Source organism: Heterodontus francisci, chromosome 13 (genome assembly GCF_036365525.1).
Source record: "Heterodontus francisci isolate sHetFra1 chromosome 13, sHetFra1.hap1, whole genome shotgun sequence".
Taxonomy (NCBI): domain Eukaryota; kingdom Metazoa; phylum Chordata; class Chondrichthyes; order Heterodontiformes; family Heterodontidae; genus Heterodontus; species Heterodontus francisci.
The window spans coordinates 51,016,069-51,026,787 of record NC_090383.1 but is presented as its reverse complement, the minus strand read 5'-3'; the positions used below and the strand labels follow the sequence as shown (position 1 = coordinate 51,026,787).

Genomic DNA, 10,719 nt, shown 5'->3' with positions numbered 1-10,719 from the left:
TCAGAAGGTGGTGGAGGCAGGGTCATTGAATATTTTTAGGGCCGAGGTAGATAGGTTCTTGTTGGGCAAGGGGATCAAGGGTTAAAGGGGGTAGATGGGAATGTGGAATTCAAGACAGAACAGATCAGACATGATCTTCTGCTCCCAATTCTTATGTTCGTATGTATAAATTCATATGCAATGTTGGTAGAAATAGGTTTTAGTGGCAAATATGGTTGAGGCGGGTGATGTAATGGTGGTAGACGTAGAGAGTCTTTGTGATGAAGAGCATATAGGGTCCAAATCTGAAATAAAAACAGTAAATGTTGGAAATACAGAACAGGTCTGTGAGGAGAAGACAGGCCAGGACACTTCATTGGGACTGAAGAAGGGAAATGGGGGAGTAGAGGAGAATCAAGAGATACACCAATCATAAAGATGTAGTTAATTGATTAAATGACCTGCGAATTGCTAGATAAAAATGTTAATTCTATTAATGATCATCAGTGAGGTAATGTACAAATGTAAAAGAACAAAAGCATTTGCAAATGGGGTTGGGGTAGAGACACAGGAGAGATCCATACAACAAAAAACGTGAGAAAATAGTGGTAATGGCATCCAGTTGGTTTGATTCAGCCAGTTTTTGCAAGTTACAATGAATTGATTTAAAACTCCGTATCAGTGAAGTAACAAAAATTACCTCTAGTGAAAACTCTGATGTACTCACAGCAAGTGACGTTCCATACAATAAGGGCGGGATTGAGAGACAATTAACAAATGGCAGTGGCGGATCTGCCTGATGGACAGTGCAGAGCCACCAATGAGCGTGCGGGTATGCGCTCGTGTGCCGAGGCTGCAGTCTTTTTAGTGTTGAGAAGTTTTGGTGAATGCGGGTTAAAAGTTAGGCTGGAAAGCGAGTGGCTGTCTGGTTACTGACTGCATTGTCGAATGAGGCATGTATTTCGCCGTTGTATGAAAGGAATAAAAGGAACAACTTTCGTGTTTTCCTCTTCTGAAAGTCAGCTGGAGGCAAGTTTTCAGCAGCTGGTAAGTTTGACACTGGACTCTTGGTCGACTTTGCTTTCAAAAACTGCCTTTGTGTTAATGTGGGGTTCCTTTCCAGTCGGATGCCGATTTCTCTGTTCCTCTGGAAGCTGTACGTTGTTTTTTCTCAACTTTTTGAGAGTACATTGTTTTTTAGACAGCCTGAACCGTTTTAACTGAAGCCAGTAATTCCCAATTAAGAGAAGGCGTGAATAGATCTGAGCTCTAGTCGGAGTCGCTTTGTGTTGTGTTGGGGAGAGTCTCTGAAGTAGATGCTAGACACTAAGCTCCCTTCTCACAGTAGAACTACCACTTGAGTTACAAGTATGGCGTTTAATGACAAAAACAACACCAACTCCCGGCAAGTAATCCGTGTTTCTGTGGGAATAGCGAGAAGTGAAAGTAGCGGAAAGCCATGGCGTTACCTGGGGAAGGAGCGATGGCTTTGGTCACCAAGTGGGGGATGGGAGGCACTCCCTGGAACTGGAGTATTTTTTCTGCTCTGTAATTGTCTTTCCAAATTGACGGGCTGGTGATCTTAAAAAATGTGCCTGTAATTTTCTTTATTTGAATTGAGGGTGGTGCCTTCAGAGGTGGAAACAGTTTATATTCATCAGTGCAGTTTATTTTTGTAAAATCACTTGTACTTTTTGTGATGTTTGGAATGCCCAAATCCAGTTTTCCCAACCTGTCAAACTCTCTCGCTACCCTCTTTCTTTCCCCCGACCGCGTTGTGAATGTGAAATGAAGAAAAGACGGAAGAAAACTCGCTGAAAGGGCCCGTTATACATGTTTTTTTTAAAGGTACTGGACGGATTGGAGCCAAAGACAGTAATGTAATGACAGAGCTTTCTGCATGGTGCGTGCCGAGAGGAAATTCCTACCCTGAGAATAACGTGGCAGTACATCAAGACACATTATTCCAATTAGATCTATATTATAGCATTGAGTAGTGCTGGAAGATCTAACCAGCAAGCAGTTTAGGGATTCTCAAGTGGTAGTCTGAACTTTAAACGCTATTTTCCGTGGGCGTATTTTTTTTTAAAAAAAGGTATAAGTGATATTCTCTGTTTCAGATACATCCTTCCCTATTGTAGCAGTTCCAAACATAATGATTTCTTTCCCTTGTTGGAATGCTGGATTGCAAAGCGACTATATATAGGCACAGACTTAAAGCAGTTCAAATAGTTAAACCATTTTAACGAATTTTTGTTTTGGATTTTGTCATGGTGAGCCAAGTAACGGTTCAAGACTTTTTGTTTCGGTTAACTACAACTTACATTGGCCGAAAATAAAGTCGTTCTCAACAGAAAGCTGCAGACAGACATGTCTTTCCTCCCATTATTGATGAAGGAGTCTGCATTTTAAAAACTGCAGTTATATATTTTTAGTTATGCTGGGGGTAGGCAGGTGAATTATGGTTTTTCAAGTTCCTAGTTACCATCCTGAAGACATCACTGAAACAGAGAATGAAAGGAGGGTTTGGGGGCTGCACGCAATCCATCGTGAACCATATGGGCTAGGGCAATTTGGGTTTAATGCCTAATTTGCGCTGCGATAGCGGATCCAGTGGGGCATAACAGTTGGCTTCAGTGCCGTAGGATCTGGAGTGGACCATTTAGCTTGTTTCGCTATTCAGTGGTAATCATGGCTGATCGGTATCTTAACTCCACCCATCTGTATTGGCCCTCTATCCTTTTATAATCTTATCTAACAAATCTATTAATTAATATTAATTGAGCTAGTGTCTATTGCTTTAATGTGGAAGAGAGTTCCACACATTATCATTCATTGCATGAAGAAGTATTTCCTAACTTCTCTCCTGATTGGCCTGGTTGTGATTTTAATGTTGTGTCCACTTATCCTAAACTGCCCCACCAGTGGGGGGGGGGGGGGGGGAAGAAACTCTCCTCTCCACCGCAGCCTCACAGCTCCAGCGACCCGGGTTCAGTTCTGGGGACTGCCTGTGTGGAGTTTGCAAGTTCTCCCTGTGTCTGTGTGGGTTTCCTCCGGGTGCTCTGGTTTCCTCCCACATGCCAAAGACTTGCAGGTTGATAGGTAAATTGGCCGTTATAAATTACCCCTCGTATAGGTAGGTGGTAGGGAAATATAGGGACTAGTGAGGATGTGGTCGGAATATGGAATTAGTGTAGGATTAGTATAAATGGGTGTTTGATGGTCGGCACAGACTCGGTGGGCCGAAGGGCCTGTTTCAGTGCTGTATCTCTTTTTTTAAAAAAAATTGCTTTCATAATCCTTAAAAACTTCTTTCAAATCACCCATAACCTATATTCCAGTAAATACAGGCCCAGTTTATGGACTCTCTCTTCATAATCTGCTAACATTCTGGTGAATCTGCACTGCACTCCTTCCAAGACTAATATATTCTTTCCAAAATGCAGTGCCCAGTACTGTATACAATACTTCAGATGTGCTCCAACTGGAACCTTATAGCCTGGGGGAAAAGAATGATCTGGGTAGGATTTCCAAATGCCAACCAATGGCTGCCCTGCTAGAACGTGATCAGGTATACATGTTTGGTGAGGACATCCTCAAGATTGGTAAAACTGGCATGAACAGTACTTTAGGTGACGTATTTGAAGGCTTTCTGCTCCTGTGGAGCTATATCCAGCATGAGATGAAACATTCAAGAGAGGTAAGGTAAATTGAACTGAAATTGAACAAAAAGTTCTCTGTACGGTAATGTGCCATACCAAAATAGAATGAACTTCAAAATTTGTTATTTTTATGTGTCATTGGAGCTTTGACATGCTTAAATGATGTATGGGGTTTCATGCTTCAATATAGCAACATTATGTTCTGAGATCTTTTTAATAAATTAAAAATTTGGTCTTTGGTTGTAGATTTCAGTTAAGATGTTTTAGTCTTTGTGAATTTGGTTCATGTCTGTTTTGTAAACATGTCAATTCCATCTGCCACCTAGTGGAAAACTAGTAACTTTAAAAGAATGATGCTGTCTGGATGTTGGGTTAGTGTTTACCCAGGAGATGCTAAAATCTGTGCGATATGCCCCCAGTGGTTAGCACTGCAGCCTCACAGCTCCAGCGACCCGGGTTCGGTTCTGGGTACTGCCTGTGCGGAGTTTGCAAGTTCTCTCTGTGACCGCATGGGTTTGCTCCAGGTGCTCCGGTTTCCTCCCACATGCTAAAGACTTGTGGATTGATAGGTAAATTGGCCATTGTAAAAATTGCCCCCAGTGTAGGTAGGTGGTAGGAGAATTGAGGGAAGGTGGTAATGTGAGAGGGAAAATGGGATTAATGTCGGATGGTTGGTGGGCCGAAGGGACTGTTTCGGTGCTGTATCTCTCTATGACTCTGACAATATTGCATCCTTTCTGGATTGCCTAATGGTGACCCATGCAAACAGATGATTTTGCTCACATGTAATGTCACCTGCAGTATGGGCAGGAATGGGAGTTCCTTCTTACTCTATATTTGTATTCCCTTCAGAAATCTGTTTAATACAACCTTCTGTTGTAACTACTTCAATGATGAAATGGGAGGACTGGAATGATGACCTATTGAACAGTGAGTCAGTTATTTTCAGAGAACAGTTCTTGAATAAGAGTACAACAGGTAGATCTGAAGTCTGTATTTTACTACTCCATGTTCACATTTCTCTAAGCTTGACACCGTCCAGGACAAAGTAGCCCGCTTGATTGGCACCCCATCCACCATCTTCAACATTCACTGCCTCTACCAGTGACACACAGTGGCAGCAGTGTGTACTATCTACAAGATGCACTGCAGCAACTGGCCAAGGCTCCTTCGACAGCACCTTCCAAACCAGTGACCTCTACCATCTAGAAGGACAAGGGCAGCAGATGCATGCAAACACCACTTGCAAGTTCCCCTCCAAGCCACACATCATCCTGACTTTGAACTATGTCGCCATTCCGTCACTGGGTCAAAATCGTGCAACTCCCTTCCTGACAGCACTGTGGGTGTACCTACATCACATGGATTGCAGCAGTTCAAGAAGGCAGCTCACCACCTTCTCATGGGCAGTTAGGGATGGGTAATAAATGCTGGCCTGGCCAGTGATGTCCACGTTCCATGAAAGAGTTTTTATTTTTTTTAAAAGTTGCATTCCTAGTGCATTTTAAATAATAAAAAAAAAACATTTCCTTTTTGGCTTCCTAAATTGTACTTCAGATTCATTTTAAGGATGGGTTCAAAATTAAAGTTTTGTACAATTTTAAACCTGTGATTAGGCCTAGTATTGTAGTCTAATGACTTTGGTACTGGACTAGCAACCCAGAGGTTCTGAGCTCAATTGTACCATGGCAAGATGTGAAAATTAATTCAGTGCTTGTGATTAATTTGGGGGTTGGCATTGGGTGGTGGTGGGGGGGGGGGGAAGAAAAAAACCAGACAAACCTGTAATAATCCAGCTGGTTCACAATTTGGGGAAGGGCACCTATCACCCCTAGCCAGTCTGTCCTCGCTGTGATTCCAGTTTTGGATTATGGGACTGATTCTTCGTGCTAATCTGAAAGGGAAAAGAACAAGACATGTATTCATTTAGAAAGAACTTGCATTTATATAACTCCTTTTTAATGACCTCCGAATACCCCAACACACGCCACAACCAATCGAGTGATCTGTTGTGACATGGGGAAATGTGGCAGCCCATTTGCACATAGCAAGGGTCCACAATCAACACTGACAAATGATGAGATACCTACTTTTGGTGATTTTGATTGAGGAATAACTGTTGTCTAGGAAATAGGGTGATCTCCTCTGTTCATTGAATAATACCACAAAATGTTTTATGTTAACCTGAGAAGGTAGACAAGGCCTCAGCTTAGTCTTTCATCTGAAAGACAGCAAACATCATTCATAGGAATGTAGAAAATTTATGGTACAGGGGATGGCCATTCAGCCCAGTGTGTTTGTACTGGCCAAAGATCTATCCAGCTTAATCCTACCTTCCAGCCTTTGGTCTGTAGCCCTGTGTTACAAATATTTTAAATTTAAATGCAATAAGGGTTATGCCTCTACCATGCTTTCAGGGAAGTAAGTCCCAGACTGACACAACCCTCTGGGTGAAAACAATTCTCAATTTCCCTCTAATCCTTCTACCGTTACTTTAGATCTATGCCCCCTGGCTATTGACCTCCTTGCGAAGGGAAATTGGTTCTTCCTATCCACTCTATCTATATATATCTATCTATCTATTTAGGCCCCTCAATTTTATACACTTCAATTAAAACTCCCATTAGTCTCCTCTGTTCCAAAGAAAACAGTACTAGCCTATCCAATCTTTCCTCATAGGCTGCTAAAATTCTCCATTCCTTGCAACATCCTCATAAAGCTACTCTGCGCCCTCTTTAGTGCAATCACTTCCTTCCTGCAATGCGTTGACCAGACCTGTACACAGTACTGTCTAGCTGCAGTCTGACTAGTGTTTTATGCAGTTCTTGCATAACCTCCCTGTTCTTGTACTCTATTCCAATAAAGGAAAGTATCCCATATATTGCTTAACCTTCTCTTGCTGTCCTTCATGCACTCCACGATCCCTCTTCCTCTACACTTCTCAGTATTCTGCCGTTTTTATTATGTATTCCCTTGCCTTGTTTGCTGTCCTCAAATGAATTACTTCACACTTCTCTGGATTGAATGCCATTTGCCACTTTTCTGCTCACCTGACCAGTTCATTGATATCTTGCTGCAGTCTACAACTTTCTTCAAATCTAGAGTCACAGTAATAACATTATCAACCACATGGCAAATTTTTGTGTTGTGTGCAAACTTCTTAATCATACCCCTTGCATTCAAGTGCTAATCATTTGATACATACCACAAAAAGCAAGGCATGTAGCCTGCAAAACCCTATTGGAAACAGCCTTCCAGTCACAAAAACCCTCATCGACCATTACCCTTTGCTTCTTGCCGCTGAGCCAAATCTGGATCCAACTTGCCATTTTCCTTTGAATACCACGAGCTTCTAATTTTCCAACCAGGCTAGCATGTGGGACCTGTGGGGGGGGAAAAAAAAACCTTGCTAAAATCCATGTAGGCCACATCAAATGCACAACCCTCATTGGCCATCCTTGTCACCTCAAAATTTAACTATTAATCAGACATGACCATCCCTTTACAAATCCATGCTGACTGCTCTTGATTAATCCGTGTCTTTTTTTAAATGATTTATTCTGTTGCTCAGATTTTTTCAATAATTTACCCACCACCGAGGTTAGGTTGACAGGCCTATATTTACTAGGACTATCCCTTCCTATCTTTTCAAACAGTATGTTAGCAGTCTTCCAATCCTTCGGCACCACACCTGCAGCCAGGAAGCAGGGGAAAATAATGGTTGAAGCCTCTGGTATCTCTTCCCTTGCTTTTCTTAGCCTAGGATACATTTCATCTGGGCCTGGTGATTTATCCACTTTCAAGGATGCTAAACACCTAATATTTCTTCTCTCACTGTTTATCCCATCCAATATTTCACATTGCTCCTTAACTAGAATATCTTTTGTTCCCTCATTTAAAAATGGATGCAAAGTATTCATTAAAAATTATGCATCCTTGCCTCCACAGACAAGTTACCTTTTGGTTTCTAATAGGCCCTACTTTTTTTCTTAGTTAAGCTCTTGGTCTTTATGTATTTTTAAAACATTTTTGGGTTTTCCTTTATTTTACTTGCCCATATTTTTTTCATACTCTTGGCTTTCCTAATTTCCTTTTCAATTTCACTCCTAGACTTTCTGCAGTTTTGAGCTCTTGACACCTGGCATACATTTCGCCTTTTTTGTCTCATTCTACAGTGTATTCTGTTTTAACTTCTGAGGGGGCCTAGCTTTGGGAGTCCCACCCTTTTTCTTAATGAAAACATTTGTTCTGAACCCTCTTTTCCTTGAATGCCTCCCATTGCTCTGACATGGATTTCCCTTTAAGTCGCCAATTCCTCCACATTTGCCAAATTGTATCTCACCTTAATAAAATTCACAGAATCTTAGGCAGCTGCCAATAATAACGATGGCGCTGCTAAATTTGACATGCAAAACAAATTAAACCCAAGCACCCTTAGTGGCTGCGATCGCCACCTCCACACCTCTCCAACAGTAACCTGCTCACTCTCGATCGTCGCTTCTGTTCCCTGCTCCCTCCAGCGATCACTGCCTCAATCGCCGTATTGTTTCTTGCTCCCACCCGCAATTGCCACTTCTCTTTCCCCACGCCTGCCTTCTTGGGGGGAGGGAGCGAGCGGGGTGCTGGCGGTGGGGGAGGGAGCGGGGAAGAGAAGTGGCAATTAAGTCCCCGATTGCTCGCGGGAGTGGGGTACTGTTGAAGTGTATTGAGGCGGCAATCATGGCCATTGAGTGCTGAAGCAACACTTGTACATCATTACATCTAACGCTATGCGATGACGTAGACGTGTGCATGTGCAGACCCATACGAGCAAGCGGGCAAACGTTCGGATGCACTGACGTCTGCAATCGCTCTGCGTTGTCAGGAAATGCTGTTTTGAATTAGTGTCCTGAGCAATTTTGCCTGTTGCATTGTCAAAGTATGAGGAAGCTGTAGTGCTCATTGAACAAGATAGGATATGTGTATGTTTAACAAGTATTTTTACAGCAGCATTGATGCCATGGAAAACCATTATTACTTATCTTCTTCTTTGGCCTCCTTGTCTCGAGAGACAATGGGTAAGCGCCTGGAGTGACAGACTGTTCCACAGGTGCTGCAGAAAAAATTGTTTGTCGGGGCTGTTACACAATTGGCTCTCCCCTTGCGCTTCTGTCTTTTTGTTCCTGCCAACTGCTACGTCTCTTTGACTCGCCACACTTTAGCCCCGCCTTTATAGCAGTGTATTTTCAGCAGCTGGAATGTCAGGATGCTGTAGACTGTATAATGCCATAACACACACACACACCATCCTAGGAGGTTGTAGGTGGGCAACTGTACATCCTAATCCAGAATATCATCTTTCAACCGACTTTGTATTGTTTCCCTGTCATTTATCTTCCATAATATTCTGCCACCTTCTATGCTAACTCTCGGTTAGTTCCAAAGGTGTGGCACCAACCCAAGTTTCCATTCTTATGTGAATCTTGACTGTTCACAGACGCTTTGATATTATAGCTGAGCCAGATCAGGTCCTTACCTAATATGTAAACAAGATTTCTAGCATAGGTCACTTGATATTTTAAGATCAAAACCCAGTTTCTCAGCAGCTATTCAGCAAGAAGGAATATCTTGGGGAGGAGGTAATTCTGTGCCATGAAGTGCTCTAGCTTGCACTCCTTTTCACCACTTTAAATGACTACATGGTAGTATTGGAAAGTCACCAGTATAGAAACATAGAAAATAGGAGCAGGAGTAGGCCATTCGGCCCTTCAGACCTGCTCTGCCATTCAGAAAAGAATGGCTGATCGTCTAATTCGGTACCCTGTTCCTGCTTTTTTTTCCCCATATCCCTTGATCCCTTTGGCATTAAAAAATATATCTATCTCTTTCACAAGTGTGCATATTGGATGCTTTTCACAGTACAGAGTTCTGTTTTATTTCATTAGATTTCAGCATTGTTACTTCCATTCAGACTGAAGAGTTAAATAACCATGTGGAAAAGCTCAATCCATCCATTCTACAACAGACGGGGGGTGGCTTATTCAAAGATTAAAGATCATTTTATGTTAACTGGCTGTGTAAGGTGTGTTGTCAGAAAAGCACTATCACCTGGGGTAACTGAAGGATTAGAAATTAATCATTTTAAAAAGAAATGCTAATACAAACCCTAGAAGACAGAAAAACAGCTGTTCTTCAATGCTAATGAATTTGCCTAGTAATCCCATTAACAATATATCTAGCAGAACAACAAAATTCCTCTCCCAAGTCAGAACAATATTGTACTCATCCTTCAATGGTCCCTAAAGACTGTTAACCCTCGACCTTGCATTAAACCAGCAGGGCTCCAGGCAGTAATGCTGTTCTGTGTTTGTAATTTTAAAACGTCATTACATTCCTTATGGATCCCCAGCATGCTTTTTTAAAAAAAAAAATATAAGATTAGTCTAGACTAAATTGAGTTTCATCGGTTCTGTTACTGATTGTTATACTCTGATATGGTTCACATCTGAGTCAAGATTATTATGTGGTCCATTTTTGTATATATTCGGATTCATTTTTATGTCCCTGACTGACCAGGATTCTGCTTAGACTATGAATGCCAGACTTGCTCTGATGTGATCTAAGAGAGTAAACCTACAGTGCTGCAGTGTACAACCTGAGTCTGAAAAGTTCGAACTAGTTTCTAGTTTGAATTTGCCTTGAAATATTTAGAACTCCAAATAAAATTTAGTTCTGAGGAAAACTGGTATATAAAGATAATTTAGTTGCTTGAAGTACCTGTATAGATATAGAAGTGTTTTGGGTATTCAGACACTTTGTTAAATAATGGAAAGACTTTGAATCTACTTGACTGTTCCTGCATTCTTAAATGTTCTCATGTGCCATCTTATTATTTTCTCTCAAATCAGATTTCCATTTAAATGCCTTGAGCATAATTCAGGCTAATGTATTATTCAGACTTGGTTCCTGTCAAAGGTCAGTGTAATCCCGTTTGAGAGTTTCCATGGGGAGGAGAACAGGAAGATTTATCCAACCAGTACAGATTCAACACAAATGTCAATCACACGTCAGCCTAGAAAGCAGCAGCTTGAGCTTTAAT

At 41.6% G+C, this 10,719-nt stretch overlaps 1 protein-coding gene across 1 annotated transcript in view; it reads left to right on the top strand.

Annotated features, from left to right (window-relative positions):
* Nucleotides 1-857: 857 nt before the first annotated feature.
* Nucleotides 858-10,719, top strand: part of LOC137376374 (rho guanine nucleotide exchange factor TIAM2-like) — a 438,770-nt gene continuing 428,908 nt past the window's right edge. The window contains exon 1 of the mRNA XM_068044808.1: nucleotides 858-1,026. The gene's annotated coding sequence lies outside the window, so the exon portion shown is untranslated. The remainder of the gene's footprint in view (nucleotides 1,027-10,719) is intronic.